Source organism: Panthera leo, chromosome A1, assembly GCF_018350215.1.
Source record: "Panthera leo isolate Ple1 chromosome A1, P.leo_Ple1_pat1.1, whole genome shotgun sequence".
Taxonomy (NCBI): Eukaryota; Metazoa; Chordata; class Mammalia; order Carnivora; family Felidae; genus Panthera; species Panthera leo.
This window is the reverse complement of record NC_056679.1, coordinates 60,747,438-60,767,540: the sequence shown is the minus strand read 5'-3', so window position 1 is coordinate 60,767,540 and position 20,103 is coordinate 60,747,438.

Genomic DNA, 20,103 nt, shown 5'->3' with positions numbered 1-20,103 from the left:
TTTGTCTTTCTCTGACTTATTTCACTTAACATAACACACTCTAGTTCCATCCATGTTGTTGCAAATGGCAATATTTCATTCTTTTTGATTGCTAAATAATATCCCATTGTGTGTGTGTGTGTGTGTGTGTGTGTGTGTGTGTATATATATATATATATATGTATATATATATATATCACATCTTCTTTAGCCATTCATCTGTTGATGGACATTTGGGCTCTTTCCATATTTAGGCTATTGTTGATAGTGCTGCTATAAGCATTAAGGTGCATGTGCCCCTTTGAAACATCACATATATCTTTGGATACATACCTAGTAGTGTAATTGCTGGGTCATAGGGTAGTTCTATTTTTAATCTTTTGAGGAACCTTCATACTGTTTTCCAGAGCGGCCTCACCAGTTTTCATCCCCATCAACAGTGCAAAAGAGATCCTCTTTCTCTGTATCCTCACCAACATCTGTTGTTGTCAGAGTTGTCAATTTTAGTCATTCTGACTGGTTGTGAGGTGGTATCTCACTCTGGTTTTGATTTGTATTTCCCTGATGATGAGTGATGTTGAGCATTTTTTAAGTGTACATTATCACATCTGCAATGAAATGCTGAATTTTCATTTTTATATCGTATCTTTCCTGGATATATCTTTTTTATCATATCACTCTCACCATCTTACCTATCTCCTTAGAGATTTTTTTTAATGGGTAGCAGATAATCACTTGTAACTGCAGGCAGAAAGCAAGTAAGACATTTATCAGGAGATTTTAGGGTTAAGAAGAATGGCATACTTAGAAGATATCAGGCCTACCAAAGAAAAAAATTATCAAAAGAATGTGCCACTGGGAACTGGAAAGTTCCAAGCTTTACAAGGTTAATAGGAATCCATGACTTACCATCCAGGATAATAAAATTCATATCTGAAGGATTATTATCTAAAATGACTCTTTTTATTATTATTTGATTCAAAACATCTTAAATTTTTATTTAAAGTATTTTATGATATTGTGCCAACCTACCACCTTAGATCCACAGTCCTATGTTTCTTTGGACATCTGGCTTTCTGCCATGGCCAGGTTAAACTTTTACTTCTCGCTAGTGTATCTTCAGGAAGTTGTTTAACTTTTCTCTGCCAATATCCTCATCTGACAAAAGACGACCAAAGTGCACATACATGTGCACATGCACGCACACACACACACACACACACACACAGACTGTAGGGAAGATGAGTTAAAACACGCAAAATTGCTGACACATAGTAAATACTTAACAAATATTAGTTGGCATTTCTTTCATATCTGAATGTTTTTATTTGCTATTTTCTTATACTAAGGAAATGCCTCCTTATGTCATACATGTCTTATTTAATTGACTAGACTATTCATAATGTGAGGTGTCTATGAAACATAATTTAGCACTTTGAACATGGTATATGAGTAAGGTGACTGATTACCAGATTTTGAATGCACGTGTCTATCCTGGAGGTATGTGTACAATGTGACTCTTATCCTGGGATCCTGTTTTGAATGATGATTTGAATATCTATGTTAATAAATTTAAATTTATTCTAAAATGCAGCTTTCAAAACTCCTCATATGGTATATAAAATCTTTCTTTACCATGTGGAAACAGTGTATATAAAAGCCAAAGGAAAACTTATTTCTAACTGTAATGAATATAACCCTGGGTTGTAGAAAATTCAAAATTTGCTTTCTACAGTTACAACATAAACAATGACTGGTTACATAGAAGAAAATATGTCTTTGAGATGAAAAATAACATTTTTTAATATTGAAATACACTCATGATCCTATGTGACAAGGATATAAATCAAATTAAAAACTCAAGTCATGTCAAGGTTGAAATATGCAACAAATGATACTCATGAAAATTATGTTTATGTGTCTTTTTTATACTGTGCACACACAAGCACGTGTTTACACATATGAAAAAGGCAGGGACCACAAGAAATGTGAAGATATACTAAGAGTAATGACAAAATTACTTATGACTAGAAGTAAAATACAACAAAAATTGAATATAACAGTGCTATGAAAATGGGATACACACATTTTTATTTGATATTTTTGCATAAACCTTTATTTAAAGCATTTTAGTGAGTTAAGATAAAGAGAAAATAACACTAAATGTAAAAATATTTTAATGTAATAAAATCCCAATTAATCTTCTAGTTGAGCTAAGGCACTGGATGCCTGGTTAATGTTCCAAATAACCTATATCTTAGTTCTGTAAATCTCATTTCATAAGCTCCACTCTATTTTTTTTACACTTAAATAGATTTAATTTTTCAATGGAAAATATAATAATGATACATCTTTATGAAAACATTTTCTAGAAGGCAGCTACTGTATCATTTCTAGAAGCATCAATACAAAATAACCAAAAGGTTTCTTTTATCTAGTATTTTCTGTTATATATAACTTTTGAAAACCCTTATTTATATGTTGACCCTATTGATATATCACGTTATCTATTTTGTTAGAGTCAAAAATTTTTTAAGCAGGTAATTTTAACTAAGTTCACTCTCTTCTATATAATGTACTAACTTATCACATTAGAGAAGATAATAAAACAAAATAATGCATCTTTAATTTATGTACAACGCATAGGAAAAATAAAAAGTTTGTTTTCTGGAATGATTTTCAGAAATGAAAATAATTCTGTGTTCTCAGAATCTGACAAAATTGTAGAATACTGAGATATTTAATTAGAGTTAAACTATATAACATGTTTTCTTATTGATTTCACCTAGTGTTATTTTCATTGGCATACTGCTAATATATTTTACACATTTTCAAAACAGAAAATAGGAAATAAATGTGAAATGATTGATGATAAAATCATGAATCAATTGCTAATGGGCAAACTCTCAGTCTTTGGGTTTTTAAAATTTCTTTCTAATGGCCATCTTTTTTCCCAATTTTAATAGCCACTGCTCTCATTTTACACAGATAAGCAGGAGTCTAGGTAAAGTGCTTGCATAAATACTTTACTAAAAATGAGAGTGCTTGATGTTTTCTGGGGTAGGTCATGTTTACCTAGGTAGGAGACTTAGGTTTTGAACTTCCTTCCATGGACTATCCCTTTAGGAGAAACAGATGCACATTGTGGAAGAATATAGAAAAAGGTTCCCTTCCTTATTTTCTTTAGAAAATAAATACACACGTTTTTTAAAATATATTTTCAACATGGATCTGATAACAGTATTATATTTCATAATTGCAGCTTCACTTACTTCATTTTTCCTGTCAAAAAGTAAGTGATTGGTAGGGATAAAGCATATGTGTAATGGGTATTGGCCACTATGACTTCTTTAATCTCATCTTTCTAGTTACATTAGCTAAAAGCAGTTATGAGTAGATGAGCGGAGCGAGGTAAATAGCACTGGATACTGTTATACACACCAAGAGGGCCAAAGGCTTTTAAGTGGAGTTGGGAGGTGAGGCCAAAAGCGAGATCACATCAAAAACAAACGTTTCTGATCTAATTGACACTGGGTCAACCTTCATTATCCATTACTGGAAAACCATAAAGCCTAAGGCATTTATCATTTCTCTATCCTGTCTTCCTTTTGGAACATACCAATTATTTAATTTGTTTTAAAATGCTATGGATATTCTTAGAATCAGTGAGTGATTACACCCTAAAATGGAGAAGAGATAAGTTTATCACAAAATCATAATGTATCAACAGAGGTTGAGAGAGTAAAAGGAGGAATTCAAATCCTCTTCACTTGGAAAATGACAGATCTTCAACATGGAAAATGTTTTGAGAGAAAGCTGGATAAAACCCCAAATAGATGGCAGAATGTAGGACAGAATACAGAAAAGGCCAGGCATTTTAAACATCACAGTCAATATATATGTTTAAAAAAAAAAACGGAAAACAAAACAAAACACATAATGCTTGGAATTACAATAGGAATGGGAATTATCTCATCTGAATGTCGTTTCTTGTATTTTTAGCATATAACTAAATAGGAATTGTAAAGACTGTAAGTTTCTTCTCAATGACCCATAGTAGAGAGAAGATAATAAAATAAGATTACAAAACTATATATTTTTGTATCATATTTTAATTCTCTCAGGTTTATGAACAATGAATTCAATAGCAAGCCATTAAAAAGATGTAGACAAATTTACCTGGGCCAGTAAGGGGGAAAGTGAGTGTCCTGTTAATATGATTTTCCATCTTGCTGAATGAGAACATATCTGTGTATGTAATGATCTTACTTCCACAATCTTTATATCTACACAGGAGGGGAATTTGCTGGATCAAGAGTTGATTCATAAAAAGTTATGCTGACAACTGTCAAAATCAGCAGACATACAGCAAGGAGTGTTTATTTGTTGGCCTGGTAAAGTAGAACCCAGAGAATCTTATGAAGTGTGTATTTAGAAAAGTCTTCTATTCCCAATATGCAGGAAATTACTCCTTAGATAGTTGATGGTAAGTTCACTATTACTTCACTCTAATTTTTTTAAAAGGTAAAGAAAACTGTATATAAATAATTTGGATTACCCTGAAATAATAAATAATAGTTTACTGTTGAAGAAGTTAGATTTTTCACTTAATTTGTAAATTCAAATAAGATTTGACTTTTATTTCCAATGTCATTATTTGAAAGCCTCAGAAGAGGGACATTAGTGGTGCCTGGGTGGCTTGGTCAGTTGATTTCAGTTCAAGTCATTATCCCAGGGTCATGGGATCGAGCTCCACATTGGGCTCCATGCTGAGTGTGAAGCCTGCTTAAGATTCTCTCTCTCTCCTCCTCTGTCCCTTTAGCCCACTCATGGTTTCTCTAAAATAAAATTTAAAAATTATTTTAAAAAAATGAAAAAAATCAAAAGAGGGAAATTATAAAATCTATATGACTCACGAACATATATATATGTTTATATATATATATATATATATATATATATATACACACACACACACACATATATACCTTTATATGATATGTATGTGTGTGTGTGTGTGTGTATATATATATATATATATATATAGTGTATAATAACATACAATTATGGAATAATTATTAAAGAAATTAAATTACTACTTTGATCTTCAACACAGAACTGAAGAAAGCAGCTATACTGAACTGTATTATATTCACTTATTGAACCCAGTTTTTCTGGTTGTATTTACTTAAAAAAATTAATTACTAGTAAGTCTTTTGAGTGTGAATTATAGAAATATTCAAGATAACACTGTTGTAAAGACGATAGAAGGATATTTGTTACTAATGGTCAATAAGTACAGAAGTAGTGAATCCAGGCCTCTAATCCACTTGATTTCAGATGGATAAATTACTTTCCATCATGGTATTCTACTTATCCTGGTTTCTGTTCCAAGGCCACCACACTCTGCAGGGTAATGGCTAAAGATTCACCTGTTATGCTTGCATTTCAGCCAGTGAGAGGGAATAAGAGAAAAAAGATGCAGGCCCCTTTCCTTTAAGAATACATCAGAACTAGGGAGCCTGGTGGCTCAGGTGGTTAAGTGTCCGATTTTGGTTCAGGTCATGATCTCATGGTTTGTCAGTTCAAGTCTCACATTGGGCTCTGTGCTGCCACCACAGGGCCCACTTTGGATCCTCTGTCCCCCTCCGTCTCTGCCCCTGTACCACTTGCACACGCATACACATGTTATCTCTCTCAAAAATAAACATTAAAAAAATTAAAGAATACTTATCAGAATGGTTTTTATATGCCACCAGTAAGAATTTAGTCACATGATTAAAACTGTCAACAAGGGTCTGTGGGACATCCAGTCTGATCTTCATGTCTATGTATACAACTAAGAATCATACTTTCATTATTAAAAAACAAAGAGCACATATTTTTGAGATAAGCAATCCCTTCTTAAAAATTCTCATAATAGTATCTAATACTGTAGTTTTCTACATAATTTATATAAGAAAGTTTATATAAGAATTGGCATCTTAACACATGTATCACTCTATAAAACTTTAATGGTATGTGATAGCCTAAAGGTTATCTGAATGCTATCTTTCCAAGAACGTCTCATCTTTCTTTTTCTTTCTTTCTTTCCTTCTTTCTTTTTTTTTCTTTCTTTCTTTCTTTCCTTGCTTCCTTCCTTCCTTTCTTCCTTCCTTCACATCCTTCTTGCTTCATCAGTAATAATTATATTGACACTAGTGATGCTATTTCCTCTGTCCTTGTCCTTGGAAAGTTTACTTACTTAAACCTAAGTGAAATAAATAATTGGAGGTAAAGTCACACACACACACACACACACACACACACACACACACACACACAAGCCTAAATCAAGGCACATTGTTCTAAAAATCTAAAAAATGGCATAAAAGGAAGATTTGAAAAGCAATATATACTAAGAGGAATTTGGGTCACTTACAAAAGATTAGGGATCTAAATAAGTCATGTAAAGGGTTTAAGAATCTAAATGCCATAAAATTTATTCATAGTCTAAAAGATAATGTGCAAATGTCTTCAAAATTCTAATAAAAAATGATCACCAACCTAAAAGTCCCTATGTGGAAAAACTACAAATCAAATATGGTAAAATAAAGCCATATTAAAACATACACCACCTAAAATTTTGCCTAACATGCATAAACATCTTGTAAACACAGACTTATACTAACACAGTTAGTTTTCAGAACTTTGAGTTAACAATAATGTATTGGTTCATTAATTGTGACAAATACACCATACCAATGTAACACGTTCATAATGTGCTCAGTGTTTCACATGTATCCAGGCAGAGCAGTGGAGATGCTGCCTTGCTTCATCTAACTGCCCACAGTAAAATTAAAAAGGAAAGACAGGAGTTTAAAATAAAGAATTTTTCAGTATTCAAACAAAAGTCAAGAAAATAGAAAGGCAGCAGAGATTTCTGGGTTTGAAATTTAAATTATTTCTCATTTCCACCTACTCAAGGTTTTCAAATAAAGAATGAGCTTCAGAACAAAAATTAAATTCAGCATGTAAATACAAGATCATTGGTAAAGATCTCAGAAATAATTCAAGAATTGCCTCAGAAAAGTGTTCAATTAGGTGAAAGACCCACAAGTGATCTTCTAGATGTACCTCATACTTTCCATTTACCTTTAGAGTGTCTGAAAATCTTAAGAAAGTTGTTCTTCAATAGACTTGCAGGAAGCCCAAGGCAGGAAAGTTCTTACGTTGGAGAAAATTTTTCATATGGTTTTTGTCTAATTGAGATTATCAATTGATTCATAAGAATTCACAACATTTTTATAAAGAGTTATTTCAGCTTAAACTAAAAAGGACAGAGTCAGTGCAAAATGAAAAGGGAACTTTGGATCCTCAAACCTCTGAAGGACAGCAGTTGGCCCACAGAAGTATTTAGCTGGCAACCTGTGTCCAGCAGTGTTTCAGAATTGCTAGTCAATCTGTGCACCTATGAGATGCTCCCCGTTACTCCCCTTTTTGAATGGGAGTGGTTATAGTGATTATTCTACTCCTGTTCCAACATTGCATTTGAGTTATGAGTGTCAGAGAACTTGTCTTTTTAGCTTTTGGGTGTCAAGATTGAGAAAAACTAAACTCACAGAGTTTTATAAAAGGAACCCACTTCTGATGTTCTGATTCAGATTAGCAGATCCTGGACCTCAAGCATGAGCATTATGCAGTAGATCACAGGTCCACAAACTACAGTCAGAAGGGCAATTCTAGTCCATGTGCCTTTATAAATAAAGTATTATTAGAACACAGCCATATATGCTCATTTGCACATAGTCTATGTATGTTTTCAAGTTCTAATGGCAGAGCTGAGTAGCTTTGACAGAAACTATATGTCATACAATGATAAAATATTTACCATTTCATAGATGATTCTTCAGAGATGGGTCTTAGGAAGTGTTAAATGCATTTTTCATGTGAAAATAAATACTGCATAATCAAAGAGTGATGGTTTTAAAGCATATCTGCACACGTCAATTATCCCACAAATATTTGAGTATAATTTCTCTCTCCTCAGAGTCCAGGCTTAGTTTCTCATTTCTAAAGAATAGACTGCAATAAAAGTAACAGTGTCTAAAGCAAGTTCCCCCCAAATACTGTAACTTTGGCTTGGCTTAATCTTTCTTAGGATACAAACTATTGGATCCAAATTAATGTGCTTTGAGGAAGTCCAGATTAGTCTACAGGGAAAGAAATATGGAGAAGCCCAAGTGAAGATAAATTATGAGACTACTTCAAAGCCACTAACCACCACCAAACACCAATGGGAAAAAGATTTAGATGATTTCAGCTCCATGGCAGAGAAAGTATGAACACAGATACAACATCACTGATTTTACCACATATCTCACCATTCAAAACTTGCCATGACTGAATTAGTTTGCCATCTTAGGAAAGCACCCTGTGAGTTGGGGCATTTTTCTCCTGTATGCAGTGTATAAGCTTATACATAGCATTGTTACCCACATAGCTAAAATATGTGAGTACAGGAAACAAGGAGTGGAAATGATATTGGCCCCCTCTTTTAATCACCCCCTGTGATTTCCTATAGCTTTTGGCTCTGCAAATTTGAAATACTCTTTGTTTGTTTTTGTTTTTAATTAGGGGTAGTGAATTCACGTCTATTAAATAGAATTAAAAGGATTACAATAGACCTTGTTTGTTTCTTTGTTTTAGGATTATAATAGACTTAAATCTATGAATAACACCTGGTCATTTCTCTCTCTCTCTCTCTAAAAGATGATTAGCAAGGGGGGAAAAGTTACTTTATTATAAAGTCCATCCAGATCCAGATCCATATAACCATGAAGGGTTAAGGTACTTGTACACAATTGTAGCAGGAACAGTATGTTTGGAAGTCAAGAAATTCATCAGGGTGCCTCTAGGTTCTTCCAGATGTGTGACAACAGTGAATGACCAATATCACTGATCATGGTGCATCATGAATAATTGGACATTTTATGGATAAAGATGCAAATGACTACATCAGCCAAGAAACCTAGACATGCCAGATTCTTGAAGGAAATCAAAATGTTCATTTAAGGAAGAAGAGGATGTAGATCAATTAAAGCCCCAGAACCAGTTGCAGTAAGTAACAGGAACTGTTGCATATAGCATTAGGCCTTTTGTATCAGAATCTTAGAGAAATTGCTATTAAGAATTAACTAGAAGGGGCTCTTGAAGAATTAAGCTTAATGGTAGGCAAGAGTTGATTTATGTTGTCCAGCAAGTGGATTATATTTATTCTCCTTATGTAACAAAGTCCTCTCAGTTCCTCTTCTTCCAGCATAACCATCATCATATCATGCAGGGTTGAACTGGTTTCATAGGAGTGGAAACTGGCCGTATTTTGTCTGATATCACTGCTGGGTACCTCATACTTTTTTGTTCTGGATATTTTCTATCATCATAAGGTAGGATGCCAGCAGAAAAGTATTCCACCAATGCATGGTCAACTCCAGAGTGCAGAAGTGTTACGAGCTATAGAATTTATGATATATAAATACTGCTCCCTTAAGCCCAGAAGTATAGATACAGATATTATGTGTGTGAATATGTTCAATTGTCTGTATTTACACATATACCTAAACTCTGGGTTTATGTCACTTCATTTTAAATACACTCTGTATGAACTTCTTGGAGGCAAGGAGAGTTTCTGATTTACCTCTGTACAAATTTTTAATTTACTCTTGCTCAAAGTGATCTCTTCCATACCCACCCCACACACGCACATACACAAAAAAGAAAAATCAAGAGCAAAACAACATAAGCTAATGCACATAATTTAATATTCAGTCTGACAATCTGTCCCTAGTTAATTCATATTTTACTGAGACTATTTCTTTAAAAATAATAAATTCAAGAAGCATATCAAAGGTATACTTTTTGTTGTGCTTCAGTTCTCTTTCAGATATGTTAAAGGAACACTAACATCTTAGATGTTTTGTATATATGGGAAAAAACCCTGGAGAGTTTTTCCTTTTAATTTATAAAATACTGACATATACTCAGGTGAAAGAACAGGTGTTAGAATAAGACTATTGGGGTGCATGGATGGCTCGGTCGGTTAAGCGTCCAACTTCATCTCTGGTCATGATCTCATGGTTTGTAGGTTCAAGCCTAGCATCAGGTTCTGCGCTGACAGTTCAGAACCTGGAGCCTGCTTCAGATTCTGTCTCTCCCTTTCTCTCTACCCCTTGCCCACTTGCACTCTGTCTCTGTCTCTCAAAAACAGATAAACATGAAAAAAAATTTAAAAGAGAGAGTCTATAGGTTGTTAAAAGACAAGGTATAATTGCCTCCTTCAATTAATTTTATTCTAAGTCCTTTACCTATCTTTGTCACAGAAGTAAGAACATGAGCAGAAAGAAAGGCCATAAGCCAGATCACACTTACAGGAATAATACACAGAGGGGAACTATACATGAAGTTATATTCCTAAGTAGTTGATAGTTTAGAGATAACCAATGCCTAAGGGGTCTTGTAAATTCTTTCTAAAATCTGAAACATTTTTACAGAGCTAAATCATTTAAATATTTGTATCAGGAAATATTTGGGATAGTTAAGATAAATATGGAAACAAGTAAAACATAAAGAATACTTCCAGTTTACTCTTTATATTCCTCTCTCATGATTGTATACTTTGATGTTAACTTCAAACATTTCGGTCTTTTAAACATATGTAAGTATAGAAATGTTTTTATCAGGAAAAGTACTCACAAAAACCACTATTGTAATGTCATTAAGTTGTAAGTTCAACTCTCAAGTAGACTGTTCAGTGGACACTGTTATGTTTTCAAAAAGTAAAAGGCAAATTGGTGAATTAATGAACAGACATCAATGCATGATAATATGTGTGCATATGTGGCAGAAAGAATCACTATGTGGCAGGTGTATATCTGAACCTTTAGTCAGATTTTTACATTCTTTTCTAGTCTGCCCATTGTATTTGTGGTCATAAATTCAAATACATTGGCCAAGAACCAAAAGTGCTAAATATAAAAGAGGCATATTGTCATTTTTAGGTACTAAATTAAAAAAAAAACTTTCATCTTGAAATTTATAAAATCAGCATGTAAATCTATTCTCACAATTGAGGTAAAGTGGAAATGTCATTTGGAATGACACCACTACATTCTATCCTTTCCTATGATTTCACACACTGATGCAGACATCCAGTCTTTCTCTGTCCTACTACACATTAGCTCTTTACTCCAGCTTTGTGCTGCCTGTCCTGTCACCCAGAAGATTCTGTACATAAAACAGGAATATGTGTTGTGTCCAGAGAAAGTTTGTAAAAAGGCAAAACAAATGACTATTCCCAATTGCACCATATTTCCAAATATGAGGCAGCAAGCTTAAAGCATAGGCTGAAAACTGTATCTGATTGCACACGCACATTGTTTTTCTAGATTTGAAATTACATGTTCTATCAAGGATGAGTTTGATCTTCCTTGGGTTTGAAGTGAATCCTCTAGACAATGTCTGACATAACCATTTCCTTAGGTACCAATCTTTATTTCACTGTCACCACAATTCCACTGCACAAAATTCACCCCTATTCTCTTAGGATTACTTCACTGGCTGATATTAAAGCACTGATTTTTCATCAGGATGATATTCACTATATTAACTGATGATGCTCCTTTGAGTATCCTTTTCATTTTCTCTTTCTTATTCAGTTAGCTTGTTTTGTTTTGTTTTGTTTCCCTCTCCATAGTTCACTGAATGGATAGCATGATAGAATACAAAAGGGTCCATTCTTCATTTTTTACTAAGAGAATGGTTAAAAAAAAAAAGAAAAAGAAAAAAAATTCTTCAATATGAAAACTAAAATACTAGAGTCAAAGTCAATAATTTTCATGCCATACATCTACATCACAGACGGGAGGAAAATGAAAGAAACGTCTTTGTAGGAAACTGATGTATATAGTCCTGATAGAGAAGAAACTTCTTCCTTCATCCTTCCTTCCTCCACTTGCTCCAAAGGTAATGCCTGTAGCACACAGAGAGGAGGTTGAGAGAGTATGTTTCAGAATAAAACAAGAAATTCGGGGGTGCAGAATATATATTAGAATAGGGCAGTGCTGCCCTCCTGGGTAGATTCTGGGGAAGCAGCATGGCTGTGCTCCCATTATGACTTGTCAGAAAAGCAGAGTAGCATTGAAATGGTAGAGATGTCCTCTTATGAGAGTAGGTATTTTCCATATCTCTGGGGGCAGGAGACACCCTTAGGAGGATTTTTGGTGAGGTACATCAGTCTGCAAGTAATATAAAGACTATCTACTAAAAGGATTTGTCACCAGTATTATTAGATGGCAAAGAAGGACAAAGATCTGTGCTCTTGCCCTGAAAGAAAAGAATAAGAAACAAAAAAACCCTACATTTTTATTCTTCTTAAGGAACCTGTAAGATCAACATACCCTATCAAGAATGAGGTGAGAAGAGACCTTGAATTCATTGAGACTAAATGTCTAAGACCCAGCAAGAGGAGATTCTAAGTAGAATTTAGATTCATTTATTAAAACACAAAATGATATTTCTTCCCTATCCCTATTTATGATTTTTAACTGCTATATGTGCAAATTTAGGCATTTGAACACTAAATACTGTAATGGAAAAATTTTAATGTTGAAAAATATACTTTGATATAATACATTTGACTATTGCATGAATATGGCATTAGGTTGGGACACAAAGCTAAGTGTTTATAGATGTATTATTTAAAAAAAAATACCAAGTCTTTGTTAGAGATCTCATAATGTTTTCCTATATGTTATTGGCTCTTTAAAATACACAGGAGGTATCACAAAATATAAATGCAAATTAAAATCAACTCGAACTGACTGAATTCATCAGTCTGGGCTGACATGACAACATACCACAGACTGGGTGTCTTAAACCATAGGAATTTATTTTCTCACAGCTCTGGAGGTAGAAGTTCTAGATCAAGGACTGATCTAACTGGTTTATTTCTGATGAGGGATCCTCTTGGCTTGCAGATACCCCTTTTTGTTATACCCTCAAGTGGCCTTCCCTCAGTGAGTGCACACAGGGCAGGGCTGGAGTGGGGGGTTCTCAGTATCTCTTCTTACAAGAACAGTAATCCTATCAGATCAAGTCCCCACCCTTATGACCTCATTTAATTTTAATTATTTCCCTACTCCAAATACAGCCACAATGGAAGTTAGAACTTCAACATATGAACTGGGAGTGGGGTAGGGAGTGGAATATAAATTTTCAGTCCTTGACACTCACCATCCTGAGGCTAAAACAATAAATTTATGATTTTTTTAATGAATTCCATGATACAGTTTGCATATTACACACTAAGCGTTTTACATTTATTTTATCTTGAACACGTATATTTACTAAGAATATATAAGAGCATTTTTGATGTTAAACATATATATTAGTACTGGGAATATAGATCATTTTTTATTGTCACCATACTAGGAGACCATCCTTGCATTTAATTATCGGAGACTAACGACTCTAAGTGTTCTACACAATACTGGGATAGTCCTGCTCAACAAAAATTGCCATGGCCAAAATATAAGTAAGTAATGATTCAACTTAGTAACAGCATTCCAGGTTTTTTGTTTTGTTTTGTTTAATTCACTTGTCCCCTCAAGTTATCCCCTATGCTAACCATGACCTTTCCATCAGGTATTCAATAATAGCAACATGGTACCTATATTCCATGCTTTGGTGTTTTTTTTTTTGATCCAATGTGTTCATAACACACTACATGGCTTCCCTATTGCCAGAATAATGCTGATAACAAAGCACACCAAAATTCAGTGTAAAAAAATCAAGTAATTACTGAGTGCACAACTCTAGAGTTTAAGCAAGAATTTTTTTGTGGGCTTGCTTTGGCTCACTTGTGCATCTGCAGTCACTGCCATTCAGCAAGGCAGTGCTGGTGATCTTGGCTGGACTCTCTCACACACCTCGGGCCTAAGTGGCTGTCCATTGTTTTACGGTGGCCTGGGCTGCAATGGGACACTGGGGAGAACAACTGTGGCCCATGTGTACCTTCCTTCAGCATGCTAGCTCAGGAATCCTCTCAAACCAAAGAAAGAATAATAGCAAGAGACTAAACTGAAACATACAAGTGTTTATTCCATGCTTTGCAATTTACCGACTAGAGTGGGTCATGTGCATGTACTGAGTGAGAATCAAGGAGGGATCCTGCTCCTTCTCTTCATTGGAGGAGCTGCGGAGCTATATTGCAAAAGGAGTGAACATGGGAAGTGGCAAATAATCTGGCCATTAAAGCAATATATGTATCGTACATGCATGTGTGCACACATATTTACATATGGGGTCTGTCATTCTTTTTTCTGTATTAATGGAATCCTATTATCCTATAGCCCGTTTTGCAATTCTTACCAGTAGACTGGTGGACATTTTTGCTGGTACTATTTAAGTCTTTCTTTTATCTGCCTGTGTAATAGTTGCATATACTTATTCTCTTCTAGATAAATAACCAAAATAACCAAATGTACTATCACTATTAAGTACATCTTTTAATTCTCAAGACATATATTTAAAGTCAATATATACTTGACTATTTTTCTAGTCTTTTCCATTTATCAGAAAATAATAGCATGAGTAAGCATTATTTTATTATTGTATTAAAAATAGGAAATAATAATAACAATAATACTTGATTCAAAATGCTGTGATAATATATGTAAAGTCCTTAAACAGTTCTTTGTATAAAAGTATTCTATGTTGGCTATTGACATTATCCCTAATATAATAATTATTATTCTAAGCAATACAACTTTGAGAAAGTACATAAGTGCTATAAACTTCAATCACTATTTGAAAGTGGCACAAATCATAATTTTGCATGTTAATATAAAAAATAAGTGATAAAATGTAAGTATAGACACTATAGACATTTTTTTCTATTGTATTATTTGCTTAACATACTAATTTTTAAAAATGAACACCAAAATAATTACAAGTTCATGTTTTTTTTTTGTTTAACTTTAGAATAAAATATTTTAAACTATAAATTCACATTTTCATTTATTTCCATTTGTAGTTTTGCTTTTTTTCAAGGAAATAGCTCCAAGTAACTGTGACTAAGTATACTATGGACTGTGTTAAAAATAACTTATGTCCACTGAATTCACTGAAATTCAAAGAAAATGTAAGTAAGATGTGTTACTAAAACTAAAAAATGACATGTCTGTAAACTGTATTTTATTGTCAGGACATGTGTGTCAGTATAATTATCACATATACATGCTCACATGCATTATATATTATTTAGCTTCTAGCCCCAGTATAATTTATTTTAATTAGGCAAATCACCTCATTATATTTTTACCAAAATTATCCTTTAGAGATTTTTAGCTATGAACTAATTTTCCAGTGTGTTATCAGGTATGTTATCTTGATCTTAGAATTGTGACAGGAAAACAGCAGTCGAGCAGATTTCCCAAAATTTGTCAGTAAATATGTAGATACTTGTAGTCAACAAACTTCTACTGGTATTTTGAAAAGGTACTTTAAAAAGATGCATATTTTGATGTTATGACTTATGTCTATATTCTAAGCTTGGGATAAATGCATGAGTTAATTAAAATTTAAAATTTTATATACTTATTTCCTTCTCTTCATTGAATGGAATATTACCACTGATAGTGTGTCAGCCTCTACCCAAAGCTTAAAACCTTGAACTAAATACATCTTTTATAGACTCATGCATAATTTGCATCCATGGATAATCTTAGACAACATTCTTGAAATATTCATTAAGGTTATTATCTAAGAATTGTCATGTCTCAACATTTCATTTTGTCCTAAAAATAATATTTGTGGTTACTTTTTGTCTGCTTTTAAAATCTTCATTTTGTTTTGGTGGTCTCTGAAATTTTAGGAGCCCTAAGGCTTTAGGAATAAACATTATTTCTTTTTGTAAATAGTTAAAAAGGATTTTGTAGTTTGTGAACATCAGGTTCCCTTTCAACCAGAATGTCCTCATGTTATTTTGGGAAGGCAGCTAAGCATAGGTATTAACAGTACCATCTATGCACTCAAAACCATCCAAGGTCCTTACCCTCCACGCTCCAGAGAGCTACTGAACTTCTGAATGCCTTAGTTGTGCCATCCCTAAACTGGGAACACTGGTAGTACCTGCTCCATAACATTGTTGTAAGGATTAAAAGAGTGCCATTGTTTAGGTTGTTAGAATACTTTCTGGGAGATAGTAAGAAATAAAAATGTAAGTCAGTTACGATTGCTTTTGTTGTGTTTGTGCTATTAAAAGAAATTATTGCCAAATGTAGCATATAGGTTCTGCTTTTATAAATTTGCATCTGTTTTGAAATATATCTGAAAGCTATCCACACAGACTAAATATGAACTCTTATAGCTGTGTGTATGTGTGTGTGTGTGTGTGCATGTATATATATATGTGTGTGTGTGTGTGCATGTGTGTGTGGTATATATATATATATATATATACCACACACACATACATACATGAGAAAGAAAATAAAATACATTATCCAATTACCCCAATGTGATGACTAGATGTATGATGTGTCTGAATTTCAAAAATGTAAATTGTTCTCTCAGGGTACAAATCAGTTGTGTTTGGAAGCTAATTTAACAATCAGTTAATTACTTTCAAAATTTACAATTTCAGTAAACCATATACTTTTTGTGTATATGTGGAAGTTAAATTTACTTGTTATAAAGTGTCCTTTCTATTAGCAAGTACATTAGAGACTTAAAAACCTTTTATGTTTTGCACTTATTCAGGTTAATATTTGTAATAGCGGCAAACTTAAAATACTGAATTAACTAATGATTAATCTGCATCATATTCTTTACTTCTCTAATGAAAGAACAGTATTTTATCACATCTGACATTCACGTTTTAAACGACAATCATTCATCATATTAAATCCATTTTCACATTTTCTCAAAATCCATCCAAAAGTAATCTTTTTAGTAGAGTTTACCAACTCCTTTATCTTCCCACCTTTGTACATAAATTAATGGAATCTACCACATCTTCAGCATGTGGTCTGCACAGCACATAATCTTTAATTAATACAAAAATCTGTCAGTAATATTGTTCACATTTTACCTACACTGCTATGAGTAATACAAGGTTTTTGGCTGCCAATAATTAAAAAGAAAAAACAAGACTCATTGGTTTAAATACATGATCTGTCAAAAATGAATCATAGGCAATTAAATTTGACACTTATAGAAATATGTTTTTTTTTCAGTTTCTCAAAAAGCAGAATGATTCAATTTTTTTTTCTTTTAAAGACAATTCAGATTCTAAGTACTAACATATATATGTATTACATATATATATATATATATATATATATATATATATATACACACATATATATATATGGTATAAACACATATCATACCACAAATTATACCACAAATCACACTCATATTTACTATAAGACTGATAACATACTGGATCCATAAGGAAACTTTCTGTATTGTGTATGTGTGTGCATATAAATATCCTTCTCTTTAAATCATAATGATAGGACTACACCAAAGCCACCTATTTTCAATTTGCTGCACCACTACTTAAAGGGACTGAGTGATCAGCTTCTTGTTTAATAAAGTTTTAGAATTACAAGAGATCTGGGGTGCCTGGGTGGCTCAGTTGGTTAAGCTTCTGACTTCAGCTCAGGTCATGATCTTGCAGTCCATGAGTTGGAGCCCCACATCTGGCTCTGTGCTGACAGCTCAGAGCCTGGAACCTGTTTTGGATTCTATGTCTCCCTCTGTCTCTGTGCCTCCCCTGCTCACATTCTGTCTCTCTTTCTCTCAAAAATAATAAACTTAAAAAATTTATAGAATTACAAGAGATCAGATTTGACTTAGCCCCTAATACAACCTTCTTATTTCACAATTGAATACAATATACTTTAGATTAAGCAGGTAAACGATGTTGAATGAAGTGGATTATATTTCTCAGTAACACAAAAATACTAATGAGAGATATAAAAAAAAGTCTCTAGAATCCCAATAATTTTTAATATGGTATCTAAGGCTACAACCAAATTGCCTGTGATAAGAGCTAATTTAACTTGCTTACTAGGACTATATTTAATTACATACATGTATAAATATATACCTAATTCCACATCTACTCGGAGATGAAAGACATTTTGAAAAGTACATCCTCTCTGATCCAGGTTTCACCTTGCAATATGCAAGACTTTTTATTACTAATGGAGTTAACTTCTACCTGCACTTAGTCACTGCTTTTGAAAGATGACAGTCATCAGAAGACATCATTTAGGTTTCTTTTAAGAGCTCTGCATACCAACAAAATTTTAATTATTTGGTTATTTATTTCATCTCTAATATATCTCTTTTGCATTATTTAAACTGTACAATTTATTGACAGCATATCTATATTCCATCATACATGTGCCTTATCTACAGATAAGGCACATTTATTTATTTATTAAGGCAGGTTTATTTCCATAGACAGAATTATTATTGTGATTTTCTATAGAGGAGAATATTGTAAATAACTTATATCTCCATGTGGAATTTTTACTCAATGATCCCAAGGTTCAAGAACAATAGTTGGGATGGGACACCTACGTGGGTCAATTGGTTAAACATCCCACTCTTGATTTCAGCTCAGGTCATGATCTCACAGCCTGTGGAGTCGAGCCCAGTTGAACGCTGCTAACAGCACAGAGCCTGCTTGGGATTCTCTTTGTCCCTCTCTCTCTGCCCCTCTCCCACTTGCACTCACTTGCTCTCTCTCTCTCTCAAAATAAATAAATAAACATTTAAAAAAAAGAATAGTAGTTGGGGAAATTATATCTTTAATTGTTAAATTGTTAATATTATTCCTTAATAATTTATTTTGCTCTGATGACGTGTAAGTTTTTATGTGTTGAAGCTGTAAATAATCTTTAAGATTCCTTTCAGAAACAGTGAATACTAAGAAATGAAATAGCATCATCTTGTCACTTTTAATACAGATCTGTGTATTCATTAAGCACCACATAGAGTCAATTCTCCCTTCTCAGCTACAGAAGAAAAAATGTATTAAAAACAGAACAGAAGAAACTCAGCAAAAGAAGGCATGTGGTAGGAGGAAGTGGGGGGCAAAAGAGAGGGATCAAGAGAGACTGATTTTCTTAAACTCCATTTCTGAATGACACAATTGCCCTCCCCTTCAAGACTGATGTATTATGGTTGGTATCTTAATGACTGATAACTGGAGTAATAGGTGAAACAAGATTAGCCGTGAGTTGATAGTTTTGAAGACATGGAATTCAAATATGAGGTTTTGTTATATCCTTCTACATATTGTTAAATACATTTGAATTTTTTCATAATAAAAAGTGAAAAAATATAAAACTATTACACAATAGTAAACTTTTTTTTTTTTTTTTAACAAAACTCTTATGAAGCATGTAAAGTAGATGGCAATCTAACCCTGACATTTTTCATTTTGGGGATTTATGTTACTAATCGCCTGGATTTATATATGCCTAACAGAATTGATCTTCCATTAAGATTGTCAATCTATTGTGATGTAACTAGGCCACATGGTTCTTCCAGGAGAAGTGGCAAAAATTATTCAATAAACAGGTTTAAGGAATGGTAGGAAGCAAGAATATAAATCTGTACTTAAATCGGAATCAAGTATATCTAGGCATGAGCAATGGAATGCAGATTCATCCCATAAGTGGTACATTTTAAAGTGTTAATTTGAATGCATTGTATTAGTCAGCTTGGATCTCCATAACAAAATACCATAGAGTAGGTGGCTTAAACAACAGAATTTTATTTCTTCACATCTCCGGGGTCTGGAAGTCTGAGACAGAGCTGGGTTCCAGTGAAAGAACTCTCTTTCTGGCTCACAGCTGTCAGCCTTCTCCCAGTGTCCTTACATGGCTGATAGAGTGATCTTTCTCTTCTTCATCTTACAAAGCCACTAATCCCATCATGAGGACCAGCCCTCATAATCTCACTTAACCTCCTCTTCAAATATTATGGCATTGGGGTTTAGAGTTACAACATATGAATTCAGGAGAGAACAGGTTCCTCCATACATATGTTTTTGTTTTTAAAAAG